This window comes from Macaca thibetana, chromosome 9 (assembly GCF_024542745.1).
Source record: "Macaca thibetana thibetana isolate TM-01 chromosome 9, ASM2454274v1, whole genome shotgun sequence".
In the NCBI taxonomy this organism is placed as follows: Eukaryota; Metazoa; Chordata; class Mammalia; order Primates; family Cercopithecidae; genus Macaca; species Macaca thibetana.
Genome location: NC_065586.1, coordinates 116,258,025 through 116,273,801, shown reverse-complemented (window position 1 = coordinate 116,273,801; position 15,777 = coordinate 116,258,025). Strand labels below are relative to the sequence as shown.

The 15,777-nt window shown below is 41.4% G+C and overlaps 1 protein-coding gene across 2 annotated transcripts in view; it reads left to right on the top strand.

The window, feature by feature from the left end:
• RGS10 (regulator of G protein signaling 10) overlaps positions 1-15,777 on the top strand; it is a 738,227-nt gene that overhangs the window by 59,642 nt on the left and 662,808 nt on the right. Inside the window, exon 1 of one of the 2 annotated variants that reach the window (XM_050804011.1) lies at positions 3,555-3,558. The exons of the other annotated variant lie outside the window; for it this stretch is intronic. The gene's annotated coding sequence lies outside the window, so the exon portion shown is untranslated. Of the gene's footprint in view, positions 1-3,554; positions 3,559-15,777 lie in introns of those variants that run through there. 2 annotated transcript variants of the gene reach the window in all.

Sequence of the window (15,777 nt, the reverse complement as noted above, 5' to 3'; positions counted from 1 at the left end):
GAAAATCTAGAAGAAATGGATAAATTCCTGGACACCTACACCCATACACCCTCCCAAGACTAAACCAGGAAGAAGTCAAATAGACTGATAACAAGTTCTGAAGTTGAGGCAGTAATTAATAGCCTACCAAACAAAAAAAGCCCAGGACAAGATGGATTCATAGCCAGAGGTACAAAGAGGAGCTGGTACCATTCCTTCTGAAACTATTCCAAACAACAGAAAAAGAGGGACTTCTCTTTAACTCATTTTCTGAGGCCAGCATCATCCTGATACCAAAACCTGGCAGAGACACAACAAAATAAAAGAAAATTTCAGGCCAATATCCCTGATGAACATTAATGCAAAAATCCTCAATAAAATACTGGCAAACTGAATCCAGCAGCACATTAAAAACCTTATCCACTACAATCAAGTCAGCTTCATCCCTGGGATGCAAGGCTTGTTCACCATATGCAAATTGATAAACATAATGCATCACATAAACAGAATCAATGACAAAAACCACATGATTATCTCAATAGATGCAGAAAAGGCCTTTGATAAAATTCAACAGCCCTTCATGCTAAAAACACTCAATAAACTAGGTACTAATGGAACATATCTCAAAATAAGAGCTATTTATGGCAAATCCACAGCCAATATCATACTGAATGGGCAAAAGCTGGAAGCATTCCCTTTGATAACCAGCACAAGACAAGGATGCCCTCTCTCACTACTCCTATTCAACATAGTAGTGGAAGTTCTGGCCAGGGTAATCAGGCAAGAGAAATAAATAGGAAAAGAGGAAGTCAAACTATCCCTGTTTGCAGATGACATAATTTTATATTTAGAAAACCCTATCGTCTCAGCCCAAAAACTCCTTAAGCTGATAAGCAACTTCAGTAAAGTCTCAGGATACAAAATCAACATACAAAATTCACAAGCATTCCTATACACCAATAATAGACAGAGAGCCAAATCATGAGCAAACTCCCATTCCCAATTGCTACAAAGAGAATAAATACCTAGGAATACAACTTACAAGGGATGTGAAGGAGCTCTTCAAGAAGAACTACAAACCACTGCTCAAGGAAATAACAGAGGACACAAACAAATGGAAAAAGAGTCCATGCTCATGGGTAGGAAGAACGAATATCATGAAAATGGCCATACTGCTCAAAGTAATTTATAGATTCAATGCCATCCCCATTAAGCTACCATTGACTTTCTTCACAGAATTAGAAAAAAACTACTTTAAATTTCATATGGAGCCAAAAAAGAGCCCGTATACCCCGGACAATCCTAAGCAAAAAGAACAAAGCTGGAGGCATCATGCTACCTGACTTCAAACTGTACTACAAGTCTACAGTAACCAAAACAGCATGGTACTGGTACCAAAACAGATATATAGACCAATGGAACAGAACAGCGGCCTCAGAAATAACACCACACATCTACAACCATCTGATCTTTGACAAACCTGACAAAAACAAGCAATGGGGAAACAATTCTCTATTTAATAAATGGTGATGGGAAAACTGGCTAGCCATATGCAGAAAACTGAAACTGGACCCCTTCCTTACACTTTATACAAAAATTAACTCAAGATGAATTAAAGATTTAAACATAAGACCTAAACCATAAAAACCCTAGAAGAAAACCTAGGCAATACCGTTCAGGACATAGGCATGGACAAAGACTTCATAACTAAAACACCAAAAGCAATGGCAACAAAAGCCAAAATTGACAAATGGGATCTAATTAAACTAAAGAGCTTCTGCACGGCAAAAGAAACTATCTTCAGAGTGAACAGGCAACCTACAGAATGGGAGAAAATTTTTGTAATCTACCTATCTGACAAAGGTCTAATAACCAGAATCTACAAGGAACTTAAACAAATTTACAAGAAAAAGAAAAAAGAAAACAACCCCATCAGAAAGTGGGCAAAAGATACGAACAGACACTTTTCAAAAGAAGACATTTATGCTGCCACCAAACATATGAAAAAAAAGCTCATCACCACTGGTCATTAGAGAAATGCAAATCAAAACCACACTTGAGATACCATCTCACGCCAGTTAGAATGATGATCATTAAAAAGTCAGGAAACAACAGATGCTAGAGAGGATATGGAGAAATAGGAATGCTTTTACACTGTCGGTGGGAGTGTAAATTAGTTCAACCAGTATGGAAGACAGTGTGGCAATTCCTCAAGGATCTAGAACTAGAAATACCATTTGACCCAGCAATCCCATTACTGGGTATATACCCAAAGGATTATAAATCATTCTACTATAAAGACACACACACACGTATGTTTACTGCAGTACTGTTCACAATAGCAAAGACTTGGAACCAACCCATATGCCCATCAATGTTAGACTGGATAAAGAAAATGTGGCACATATACACCATGGAATACTGTGCAGCCATAAAGAAGAATGAGTTCATGTCTTTTGCAGAGACATGGATGAAGCTGAAAACCATAATTATCAGCAAACTAACACAGGAACAGAAAATTAAACACCGCATGTTTTCATTCCTAAGTAGGAGTGGAACAATGAGAACACATGGGCACAGGGAGGGGAACATCACACACTGGGGCCTGTCGGGGGGTGGGGGGCAAGAGGAGGGATGGCATTAGGAAAAATACCTAATGTAGATGATGGGTGGATGAGTATAGCAAACCACCATGGCACATGTGTACTTATGTAACAATCCTGCATGTTCTGCACATGTATCATAGAACTTAAAGTATTTTTCTTAAAAATGCATTTAAAAAAAAACACACACAAACAAAAACAAAAACAAAAAAACAACCAGACCGAGAAGCCCACTCCCTGGGAAGTCACAGTAAAAGGTGCAGTTGTTAAAATACACATTGATGCTCTGCACTGAAGTACATGTTTCCAAAAAGAAAATGTGAGTACACACTGTTGTGCTGAACCCCTGTTAACCTCAGTAGGGAAGGCACCAGGTTCAAGAGGTTGAAGAAGAGACCCAGAGCCAGCCAACAAGACATGGGGTTTTATTAGGAGCTACACACAGTGGAGAGAGTCCGGTGGCAGTGGCCTGGACAACATATCCACCTTACATACACTCCAGTGGTGGCAGGCTAGACAGGAAAACCTGTAACTACTGGTGAACATCATGCAGTTACTATCACATTTTCACTTAACACTCTCCCTTTAATGACCTCCATCTGACAACCTTCATTTATCCCAAAACTCAGGGCCTCAATCCCCCATACAGCCCATGTTCCACCGAATGGGCCAGGGGCTCTGATGTTTATCATAGACAAGGAATGAGACTCCAGATTGGCGGTGCCTGGATTCCCTATCTCAGAACGCATTCAGGTGTGTCTGCCATACACCATCATTCTAAGGGTATGCTTCACTTATTGCTATCAGTTGCATTACCCTACACACATATGTTTTTGTGTATTTGAAAGACCATACAATAACTCTTAGCAGTGGTTTTATATGGAGGATGGAATTCTAGGGGCTTTCACATTTGACATTATTTCTCCAATGTTTGGATTCTTCATAAAAATCCTTATTAATTCTGTAAGCAGGGGGGAAAAAGACATATATTTCATAAATACACTCCCACTTTCAGGGCCTGGCAGACATACTCAGTACAGACCAGTCTGCAGCTCTTGTTGTATATTTAGTGAACATGTGATACTAATGAACTATTTGAAAAATATCGTCCGGGCAAGGTGGCTCACGCCTGTAATCCCAGCGCTTTGGGGGGCCAAGGCAGGTGATCACTTGAGATCAGAAGTTCAAAACCAGCCCAGCCAACATGGTGAAACCCTATCTCTACTAAAAATACAAAAATTAGCCATGCGTGGCGGTTGGCACCTGTAATCCCAGCTACTGGTGAGGCTGAGACATGAGAATCACTTGAACCTGGGGGGTGGAGGTTGCAGTAAGCCAAGATAGTGCCACTGCACTCCAGCCTGGGCGACAGGGCAAGATTCTTGTCTCAAAAAAAAAAAAAAATTTAAATTTAAAAATACAGCTACTTGGGAGGCTGAGGCAGGAGAATGGCGTAAACCCCGGAGGTGGAGCTTGCAGTGAGCTGAGATCCGGCCACTGCACTCCAGCCTGGGCGACAGAGTGAGACTCTGTCTCAAAAAATAAATAAATAATTAAATAAATAAATAAATGAAATGAAATGAACTGAAATGAAAAATATCATTAAGCCTTGTAAAGTACAGAAGCTAACAGCCTGTACAGAAGCTAACAGCCTCTAAGCTACATGATTTTTGTTTCTGCTTGACAGTATTCTCCTGTGGCAGATTTTGTAAAAATTGAGTTCAAACAGGTAAATAAATGAATTCCAAACAACTCATACAGCTTTCTGTGCACTCTGTCACCCTTTAAAACCCTCCATGGGCAGAACTTCAGCTCTGCCAGCATCCATTCACCCTGGAAAACTCAACGGTGGTCATCAGCTGTGCTTCCAGCCAACACAGGTGGCCCCTAAGTGAGGCCTGGGACTTCAGGAGAAGGTGGCAAATGCATGCTTTTCCAAGAAACCAATGCATTGCACCCACTGGGATGGCTATTACAAAAACAAAACAAAACAAACAGAAACTAACAAATACTGGTGAAGATGTGGGGAAGTTACAACCCTATGCATCTCTGGTGGGAATATAAAATGGTGCCACCAGCCGGACACAGTGGCTCATGCCTGTAATCCCAGCACTTTGGAAGGCCAAGGGACAGATCACTTGAGGTTAGGAGTTCAAGACCAGCCTGGTCAACATGGTGAAACCCCATCTCTACTAAAAATACAAAATTAGCCTGGCATGGTGCCACATGCCTGTAATCCCAGCTACTTGTGAGACTGAGGCTGGAGAATCACTTGAACCCAGGAGGCAGAGGTTACAGTGAGCCAAGATCATGCCATTGCACTCCAGCCTGGGCAACAAGAACGAAACTCCATCTCATAAGTTAATTAATTAATTAATTAAAATAAAATGGTGCTACCATTGTTGAAAACAATATAGCAGCTCCTCAAAAAATTAAAAATAGAATTACCATATGATCCAACAATTCCACTTCTGGATATACATCTGAAAGAATTGGAAGCAGAGTCTCAAAGATACATTCGTAATACCCATGTTCATAGCAGCATTATTCACAATCACTAAGAGGTAGAAGCAATCCAAACGTCTCTTGGATAAATGGATAGACCAAATATTGTCTATATGGTCAATGGAATATTATTCAACCTTAAAACGAAAGGAAATTTGGACACCTGCTACAACATGGATGAAACTGGAGGACATTCTGCTGCGTGAAATAATTCAGTCACAAAAAGACAAATACCAAATGATTCCACTTATATGAGGTACCTAGAGTAGTCAGATTCATAAAGTAGAATGATGATTACCAGGGCCTGAGGGGAGAGGGGACTGAAAAGATGTATAATGAGTATAGAGTTTCAGTTTTGCAGGATGGGAAGAGTTTTGAAAATGGACGGTGATGATGGTTGCACAACAATGTGAATATACTTAACACTACTGAATTATACACTTGGAAATGGTTAAGATAGTAAATTCTGTTGTGTGTATTTTATCAAAGAAATTGCTGAAAAGAAACCAACACAAACTCTATAGCAGTTTGAACTAACACAATGGAGAAAAGCAAGAAAAAGATTTCAAGTGTATATTTCATAAATTGAGCCACATATTCTCCACGGGAATTTCATAACTATTTGTGTCAAGCTAAGAGCTAACATTTATTCAGCATTTACTGTGTGACAGGCACTGGAGTGAATTGTTCATGTGCCATACTTGATGTCATCCTTGCCATCACCTAGCAGAAGGAAAACTGGATATTTTGGTGTCCATTTTACAGATGGTAAGACTGAGTCTTTGAGAGGTTAGTCAACTGCCCAAAGGCTGCCCAAAGTCACCTAGCTAGGGAATGGTAGAAGCAGTCCCAAATCTAGGGGATCTTTCTGACTCCAGAGCCCAGCACACAATCATTGCACTGCTTCCTCAGCCAGGTCTTGGTTTCTGCCCAAAAGTATTTCCCTGAGTTTGCAGCACCATCAACTCCTAAGTGACAGGTAGGTGCCCTGTGGTTTCTGGGTGTGCCTCTTGCTGATTTCTTGCTCAAAAAAGCAAGAGATATATACATATATAATATGTATAAAATATATAATTTTATATCTTTCATATGTATAAATATACATAATTTTATATATATACACAGATGTGTATATATATAATTTTTTTGACACAGAGTCTCACTATGTTACCAAGGCTGGACTTGAACTCCTGGGCTCAAGTGATCCTCCTCCCTCGGCCTCCAAAGTAGCTGGACTGCAGGCGTGAGTCACCATGCCCGGCTATCTGCATCTCTGGATAATGAGGCCAACCTGGAGTTCAATCCCAGTGCAGCTGTTAGGAGTCAGATTAGGGGTGACCTATGGGGATGGGATGGGGGTAGTAGCTGCTACAGGCATTCAAGGGCTCTTGGGAGAATAAAGACCTAAGTCTCAACCTTCATGCGGGTTACGCAGGTGTGTTCACCTTATGACAATTTTTCAAGCTGTACACTTAGGATGTGTGTATAGTGTACTTCAATAAAAAGGTTTTTCCAAAATTCCCAACATGAATGCTGAACTTCAAACAACAGCCTTGGTGGATCAACTGACTGGAAGCCCAGAAGGACTGAAAAACAAAGCAGAACGTAGGCTTTGGGGAGATTCGATCATTTCCATATTTTCAAATACTAGGTATAGATGCTTCCAAGCTGTGGAGCCGAACACGTCATGCTCAAGTGGATGTTCTCAACCCGGCATGCACTGGAATCACCTGGGAACTTTAAAAACAAAAACAAAAACTGGGCCACAACCCCATCCCTGAAGCCTCTGGGGCTATTGGCCTGTGAGCAGCCTGGGCGTTGGTATTTTCAGATGTTTCCTGTGTTCTAAGGAGCATCCAAAGCTGAAAGCCACAGCGCCAGGAGCAGGTCAAGCTCTTCCCATCCTCTCTCCTCCTTTCACACCTTATGTGATTATGGATGAGATAAAGAAGGCTGTGCCAGGCTATCTTTTTCCAAGACCTCGTCACTAAGAAGTGGCCAAGATGGGTTAGTGGCTCAGGTCTATCTCCAAAAACAGCTACAAACACAATATTTATCTACAAGTTGCTCAAATGCACAGCTTTTCTTATCACTGATTTGCAGACTTTACATGTGGTTTTCCCCCGGCTCCCTGCTCTTCCCTGCCAGCTGCTTCATACCATGTTGCCTCTCTGCTACAACCTTGTCTCCTGGGCAGTTTCTCCTGGGCGGTTTCTCGTAGTGCCCCTCCCCCACACACTCCCACCCAGGTAGGTCATCATATCCATCACAGTTGAAAATGGTTTAGTAATTTGTTTCTTTTCTTTTTTGTGGGGGCAGGGGGTGTTTTAGGGGTTTTCTTGTCTGATTTCTCTATTAAATGGTAACCTCCAGGACGGCAGGTCATACATCTGTTTTTGTTGTTGTTGTTGTTTGTTTGTTTTTTGTTGTTTTCTTTGAGACAGGGTCTTACTCTGTCACCCAGGCTGGAGTGCAGTGGCGCGATCTTGACTCACTGCAACCTCCACCTCTACGGTTCAAGCAATTCTCATGCTGCAGTCTCCTGAGTGGCTGGGATTACAGGCGTCCACCACCATACCCAGCTAACTTTTGTATTTTTAGTAGAGACGGGGTTTCACCATGTTGTCCAGGCTGGTCTCAAACTCAGGTGTGAGCCACCGCACCTGGCCTGCATCTGTCTTATTCCCTAATGAATTCCCAACATTTAGTGTACTGCCTGACATTTCAAAAGGACTCAGTAAACTCGCTGTTGAATAATACATAAATAAGCCACTCAATTAATAGAAATAGTAGTCATTGTAAGTGTGTTTAGGTAGGAGCCCTGGGGACCCTGTGGAATGGGGGCACCCCACCTCTGGCAGACTCTACCCATCACCCCTGACACTTTGCAATCTAAACCCAAGAGACCATAATCCCTAACCCTGGAGACTTCTGATTCCAAAATGACTGTGTCAACGTGAAACCTTCTATTCAGTAGTTTACCACGTTCCCCAGCCAAAACACTGCACTGACTTCTCCAGCCTGTAATGTCAAATCAGCACTCTTGGCTTTTCCATACAATTGGCCTTGGCTTTCAATCTTCCCTTGGCTTAAGCCTATTACTGAAGCAAGAGATTCCATCTGTGAGACCCAGAGCATAAGTATTCCATGGGAAAGTATCCCAAACACATGCCAGAATTTTGGCCATTTCTATCTAAACTATTTTAATATCTTTGATGGTTTCATTTCTACCACTTTGCTTAGGGGTGTCTGTCTTCAGATCCAGTACAGAGCCAAGTAATCTCTGAATTTACAGAGGGTTTACACTCCAGCCTCAGCAACATAATGAGACTCCATCTCAAACAACAATAAAAAAGAAAAAAAAAAAAAAAAACTCCTTCATGCTATGGCAGCTGGAGGCAATTCTTGAATGGTTAACTGTAAGTGTTTTCACTGCATATGCCTAGTTTGTATCTATGATGATGTTTCTCCTCTACAAATGAGCTTTATAGGGTAGTCCAGATCCTCCTTTGGTCTTGGCCAAAGAATCAGGGTAGTCTTGTGCCCCCTGGCGGCCCATTGAAATGAGTGCAGACCTCCATATGAACACCCCAGAGAGATGTCATCCATGGGGCATAGAGTTAAAAGAAAACCAAAAGTCACAGATTAAAACCTACAGGGGGAGCAGAATCATATCACATGTAGCAAATCAGAGCTCCAGCTATCATTTGTTCCCGGGTGACCTTGTTTTATCTATCCCTTGTGACTCTCAGACACAGGCTGTAGAAAGACAGACAGATGTTGTTCGTGCTTGACCCTGCATCTCCCTGGCCCACCTGAGCTCACCTGTAGCTGCGGGACTTTCCAGCATGTAGACAGCTCACCACTGCAAGCACCCACAGGAGCTGGCTCCAGTGTAAGCAGGCACAACCCAGAAGAGTGAAGGGCCTAATGTCACTACCACCCCTCCCCAGAACAGACCTCAACCAAAGAAGTTAGAATTGGAGGACAAATGGCCCAGCCTCTCCGTTCTCTGCCGGCGTGCTCTTTCAGAGGTTCTGCAGAGAGTTCCAGGGATGCCCACTGATTAACACACTCTGTGGGCTCATCTCCCTTCCCTGTCTCATCTTCCCTACTTCCTCACTAATGACTCCTGATATTAACTCCCAAATAAACCAACCTGCACTCAAATGCTTGTCTCAGGGTCTGCTTTAGGAAGAACCCCAATTAGAACAGGCTGTAATTTCCGCTGTACGATCAGTAAGGGAAGGCAGGGAGAAGCAGGGCCTTGCTCGAGGTGGATTTGTTTTCTGTGAAGTTTCCACAAAGACCTGGGCGTACCTAAGTGCCTGGGGATCACCCCTGGTATAACTCAGAGCCCCAGAGGACACTACCAAGCAGAATTAACCACAGGAAAGGGTTAACCCTGATGCAGGTGCAGAGAGACCAGTGGTGCCAGAGAGACTCCAGAGGGGGCACACCTCAATTACCCATGGAGGCTGTATTCCTGGGTACTTAATCTGCACCCAGCAGGCAATGGCACAAGATTTAACCGTTCACATGTCTAATCAGACAGCAACAAAACCTGACTGCAGAAAAGCAACCAGACATTGTGGAGGCTCAGCCTTCTGAGTAGAAGGCTGTGACAGTCATGAACAGCCTCACTAGGGCCATGATGCTGTCCCCTTCACTCTGAGACGGCCACATCTGCGTGCAAACACACAAGACCTCCTCAGACAGGAATTCTTTGTCCTCCTAAGAACATCCACATTAAGCAGGCAACAAAACCATGTCCCTAAGTCCTTAGGGTCCTAGTTTAGTCTCAAGTAGAAATTCCCTCCCCCGCTCAGGGCATAACCAGGTGTCCCATAGACTGTATCTGTTCTACAAACACGGTTTGTTTTGTGGGGTTTTCTTCTTTTGGTGTTTGGGCTTTTTCTTTTGTTTTGTTTTGTTTGTATGGCTGACAGATTGTTATAAAGTGAGATTTCTCATGAAAATAGGAATTTTCCGTTTCTCTTGAAAAATCGAAAGATCTGACCACCCTAGACCCACACTCCCACCTGGCAGGCATTGGCCAGGACCAAACAGTGGCTGTTCCTCTAAAGCAGCCAGGTGCCCGCTGGTTTGCCTCAGTCCCTATCACCCCGCCCTAGCGACACACACCAATGATTTCCCTCGATGTTATCTGCCTGGCTTCTGTAGAAACATCAGTTTGAAAACTGCATGTTAATCTTTGGTATGTATCACATTTAAATATGCATGCTATTTCATTCATGCCATTTGGAAATCGATTAAATTATACTTTTCAAAATGATATTCAAACACTTGCTTAACCCACCTTGGAATTTTTTTAAAACCTTGCACATTATTATCTTTAGTGCCATTTTTAGTTCCATAGTTCTATAATTAAGATGTAACCTTCATCACACACTATTGCTATATATATTACATATATATAAAATATATGTAATATAATTCTATATATATCCGATATATAATATATGTAATATAATTCTATATATATCTGATATATATGTTGGATTTTATATATATAAATAATCCAATAGCAATAGCTATTAATCTCATGTTATAAATTATCTCATAACTCATTTTATATATAGATATATAAAATATTTCTCAGTAAGAACTGGGCTTCTCTTTAAGACACAGACCAGGCTCTATCTTGTCCTGTATCATAAAACAAAAGGACACACAATTTTGGAAAATCTATTACTTAGAGAGATAGATAAGAAAAATATAGAAAGAAAATGCTATGGTATGCTACACTGCAGAAAGAAGCAACATATTAGATGTGCATTCAGCACCAGAAAAGACTGTAACATAAATAAATAAACAGCATTGAAGAAAAAAGTAAAAAAGTAAGAACCACAATAGGATTTATGACACCATACCATTTAGGTAAATCAAAATGCATACAAAACAAACAATATTAAATATTTCAAAGGATACATATAAATTTAAGGACATATATAAATCCATTGCAGGCAGTGCCTATAGAGGAGGGAAGAGAAGAGAGTGGACAGGAAATGGAAAAATAAAACAAAGCATGCAGGCCTTGCCCAAACTGACAATGACAAAGTCCTACAATAGTGACAATAAAATAATATAACTCAAAACTGCACCTGGGGTCCAGAAAGAGAAGGGAGAAAAAAACCAAACTGGCAATCAGGAAGTTCCACCCCTGCAACATCCTAGCAGGAGAAAAAAGTAACAAGGAAAGGGTTTGCTTCTGCTATGTTTCATTCTTATGTGTAAATGAAAGGCATTGAAAGGGACTAAATGTCAAGAACTATGCAGTACCTGAGCCTCTGAAAGGGCCCAGATGCATTAACTTTAGGTCACAGAACTGTAGAAACGATTGGGTATGAAGACACAGACAACCATACCTGCCCCTTGTTCCCCACATCACCGCTTGGCCATCAATTTTTGGCCATACACTTAGTACCATTATTTACCTTCTCTTTCTTTTTTAAGCTATCACCTTGTAAACTGGAATAACTACTTTAGCCAGGTCTTACATGCATGTATGAAGTCATGGTTTTTTGTGCTAGTTTTATTTTCTTGTTGAACATTGAAACAAAAATAAACTATTAAAATTTTAAAATGCCATTTATGCCTATCCCAAATTGTCTCATCTATTTGTTAAGGCGAAGCTAACTATTCAAATAAAGACACTAAAGGTAATAACATCTCAACACTGCCTGCATTTATTTCTTGTCCATATGACACAGGTGAATGGATCAGTAGGACAAACGGTCTTCCTCCACACAGCCTGGCCTCACATATCGCTTTAGCACACCCCTGCCTCAGCCACCCTGGGGGCCGTGTCCATTTGACCCACCTAGAGGAGAAAAAAAAAAATCGTGAGAGAGGATGCTAGGGATTGTCACGCCCAGGCCTGAAGGGGTGCCCACTGTTTTTACTCTGTGAGAATGTTCAGAATCCAAATGGAGTCACTAATGTTAAGAAAACCTCGACAAAACAGAGCCGGGAAAGATCATGCAGAAGGGGTTCTCACTCGTATGTATCAGGCCTGATCACAAAAAAGACTCTACAAAAAAACAAAACCTTGCATAAAGGGCATTGCAATCTTACACAAAAAAATACTTCTAGAAGGACATCTGCCCAGCAACTGCCTGTCCAACCTTGGAATGGCATCACCCTTGTTACTGATCTTTGTAGCCAAGGATAGTTATTTCAAAATGATTATATAATTCTCCTTATTTTTTCCTAAAAAAACTTCTATCTTCCTTTACTTCTCTGAATATGCACATAATTTACTGTGGCATTACCATTGCAATGCCCTATTGCCAAATAAACATATTTTCTCTTAGAAAGCCTCTCTCTGTTTGTTGTCTAGGTTGACAACTCAAATTTCCTAGCTAGAATTCAGCCACGTGGTCACTCCTACCTTCCAGGGAGGCTGGAGAATGTGGTATAGCTACCTGCCGTGAGCACAAAAGGAGAAACCTCACCTATATTATGGCCTATTACAAACACATCTATTTCTCACTCACCTCGGGACATTTTGAAGGCTGGTAGAGTAACTCTTTTGTCTTCATAACCTCTCACAGTGTCTACCAGTGAGGCTAAGTAAGTATTCATGGAAAGGCTGATGGAGCAGTCCTGGGAGTATATGCCCTTTCATGTACACTCCAGTAACCGCACAGAAGATGTTGTTCCAACCTGTCTTCTGCTGCTATAAAAGCCAATTCAGTGGGAAACAAGAGGAACCATTAACATCCAGAGAGCTGCAAGTAAGGCCAGACTCTGTCTCCTGGGGAACATGTGTCTTTCTTAAGCCAAAGCAAAACTAAGAAACATTTTTACAGACACTCTCTAAAAATACACAGGGATAATGCTAATGATTTTCTGCTAGGTGGGAAAAGAAATCCAGAAAACTTTTAAACGCTCCCATTTAGCAACAGGGAAGAGCAGAGACAAACAGATTTAGAATAATAAAAGGCAACTTCAAAAACCAAGAAGCTTTATTTTACAGAGTTAAAACTCAGAGTAGAAACAGAAGGGAGAGGGAAAAGCCATTTTCTTGTAAGTCACTGAGTCTGGGAGAAGATGAAGTACTACACAAGAACATTTCAAATGGTGTCCTGGGAAGCGGCTGGTGCAAATAATTCATGAAATAAAAATTGAGGAGAGAGAAAAGGAAAGGAATGCCCAAAAGCAAACACTGTGCCTGCAGAGCTGTCTGGACACATTGAAGGAGTCAATAATTATTGACAGGTCAGCAATTGTATGAAGATAAATAGCTGATGATAAAAGCCTTGCAAGCACATGAATATTTGTAATAGGAACATATGTTGTCAGATCATTTTCTAACACAGACATGAAATAGGAATAAGAAACATATCCATTCCATCAATGGTTGGTTTGTGCTTTCTGTGCTAGGCACGTGGAAAATTGTATTCAATTTTTTTCCTGCTGCAACAAATCACCATAAATGTAATAACTTAAAACAATGCAGGTTTATTACATTACAGTCCTATTAAAAAGTCAGACACAGGTCTCCCAGGGCTAAGATAGGTGTCCCAGAGCCAAGATCAAATTGCCAGCAAGTTGCATTCCTGTCTGCAGGATGCAACGGAGATGCTATTTCCTTGCTTTTTCCTGCTTATAGAGGCTGCCTGCATTCCTTGGCTCAGGCCCCTTCCTCCGTCTTTAAAGCCAGCAACAGCAAAGTCATTCTCACTCTGCCATCTCTCTGGTGTTTTTCTGCTCCCCTCTTCCGTATTGAAAGACCCTGTGATTACACAGCACTCACCCATACAGCCCAGGATAACCTCCCTATTTTAAGATCCACTGATTAGCAGCATTAATTTCATCTGCAACCTTAATTCCTCTTTGCCATGTATGCTCGCATATTCACAGGTTCAGAAATTAGGACATGGATCTCTTTGTGGGTGTGGAGGAAAGATTATTCTGACAGTCACAAGGATTACATTGAATGAACCATAAATCTTGCTCTCATGAGTCTTACAGTCAAGTAAACAAAATATGATTCATTACACAATAATAATAGCCACTAATAGAACTGAGTGCTGACTAATTGTCAGGTTGTGTTCTGAGCATTTTATATATTAATTCAGGGGTTGGCAGCTACTACCCATCACCCATGTTTGTAGATAAAGTTTTATTGGAACACAGCCGTGCTTATTTACTAGGTATTGTCTATGGCTGCTTTTACATTACAACAGCAGAGCTGAGTAGTTGTGACAGAGATCATATGGCCCATAAGACTAAAATATTCACTATCTGGCCTTTACGGGAAAATAAGTTTGCCAAACTCGTGTATTATCTCATTTAACAATGCTCTGAGGTTGGTATGCTTACAGTCTTGGTTTTACATATCAGAAGCCTGAAGCACAGAGAGGTAAAACAACCTCCTCAGATCACACAGCTCACAAGCAACAGAACCAGAACTTGAATGCCTCTTAATAGCACCTCTCCAAAACAACCATAAACTAAAGTCCCATGGATACGTACCAATGCAGAGTCAACAAAGAAGACAGAACACACAGAATTTGGAGGAAATTAATGAAATGATCATTTGTCAGGCTCTATCTGAATGCTACGCACTGTTAGCAATTCTATGAACACCATCTCATTAGAATCCTACATAGGTAGTATTACCCTTATATTAGAATGTGCAAACTGAGGCTTATAGTACCACAGCTGGTCATGGTAGAGGCAGGATTCAGACCCAGGTCTGTCTGATTCCAGAAGGTGCACCACTTTCCCCATGTGAGCAAGACGGCACTCCCAGCAGGGATATCAAGGAAGACTTCCTGGCTGGTTATGTTTGAGTTGGGCCTTGAAGAATAGATAGGATCTTGAGACGCAGAGCTGGGAATGGAAAATGGGGTATTCCATGGAAATGCACAGCAGAAAACAAATCTTGGAGGGGAAAAAAAAAAGCACTCAGGATGATTGGTGAATGGTAAGGGAGCTGGTCTGGACAGTTACAGTTGAGAACTTGGACAAGAAGCCATGGAAGGTTGGATTGAAGAGATGAGAAAGCCTGATTAATAGGATCTAGAATGCCAGGCTCACTGATTTTGTTCCACAAGAGATGAAGATGTTCAAGTTGGAGTTTACTTGTCAACATCTGGGGAAAGAGATCTAAGGTGATGGTAGAAGAAATGGAAAGAGAAGAAAATGTGAACTTTGCTAAAGAAGAATCACCGAATGGCCAAATGAAAGAAAAAGGCAAGGAAAACAACGGTCAGAGACGGGTCTTGAAGACAGCGACTGACTGAGTAGGGAGGTAGTTATGCCATGAATAGAAATAAGGCAAAGGGGGAAAAAGCCAGTTGTGGCAAGTAGGTGACAGACACATAGTTATTTTTGGTTTAGTTCTGCTGTGTGCAAGATCCCAGCATTGCCCCTGGGTAGATATATTCAGTATAGAGCTGGAAATGCAGGGAGAGTTCAAGGGATGTCCTTGGGAGACGTCCACATGTAGAGGTGATGGTTTAAACTGTGGAACTGGATGACATGTCTGGAACAACACTGATTCTCTGTGATCTTTGCAGAGGTACACAGATTCTGTGGGTCCTTGCCAGCATTGTCTTTGAGCTCAGGAGTGCAGAATACTGCCTCACGTATTTATAACATTTTACACAAGGGCCACATCACTTACCCACTAAGGTCCCCAGTAAAGTCCATGTGG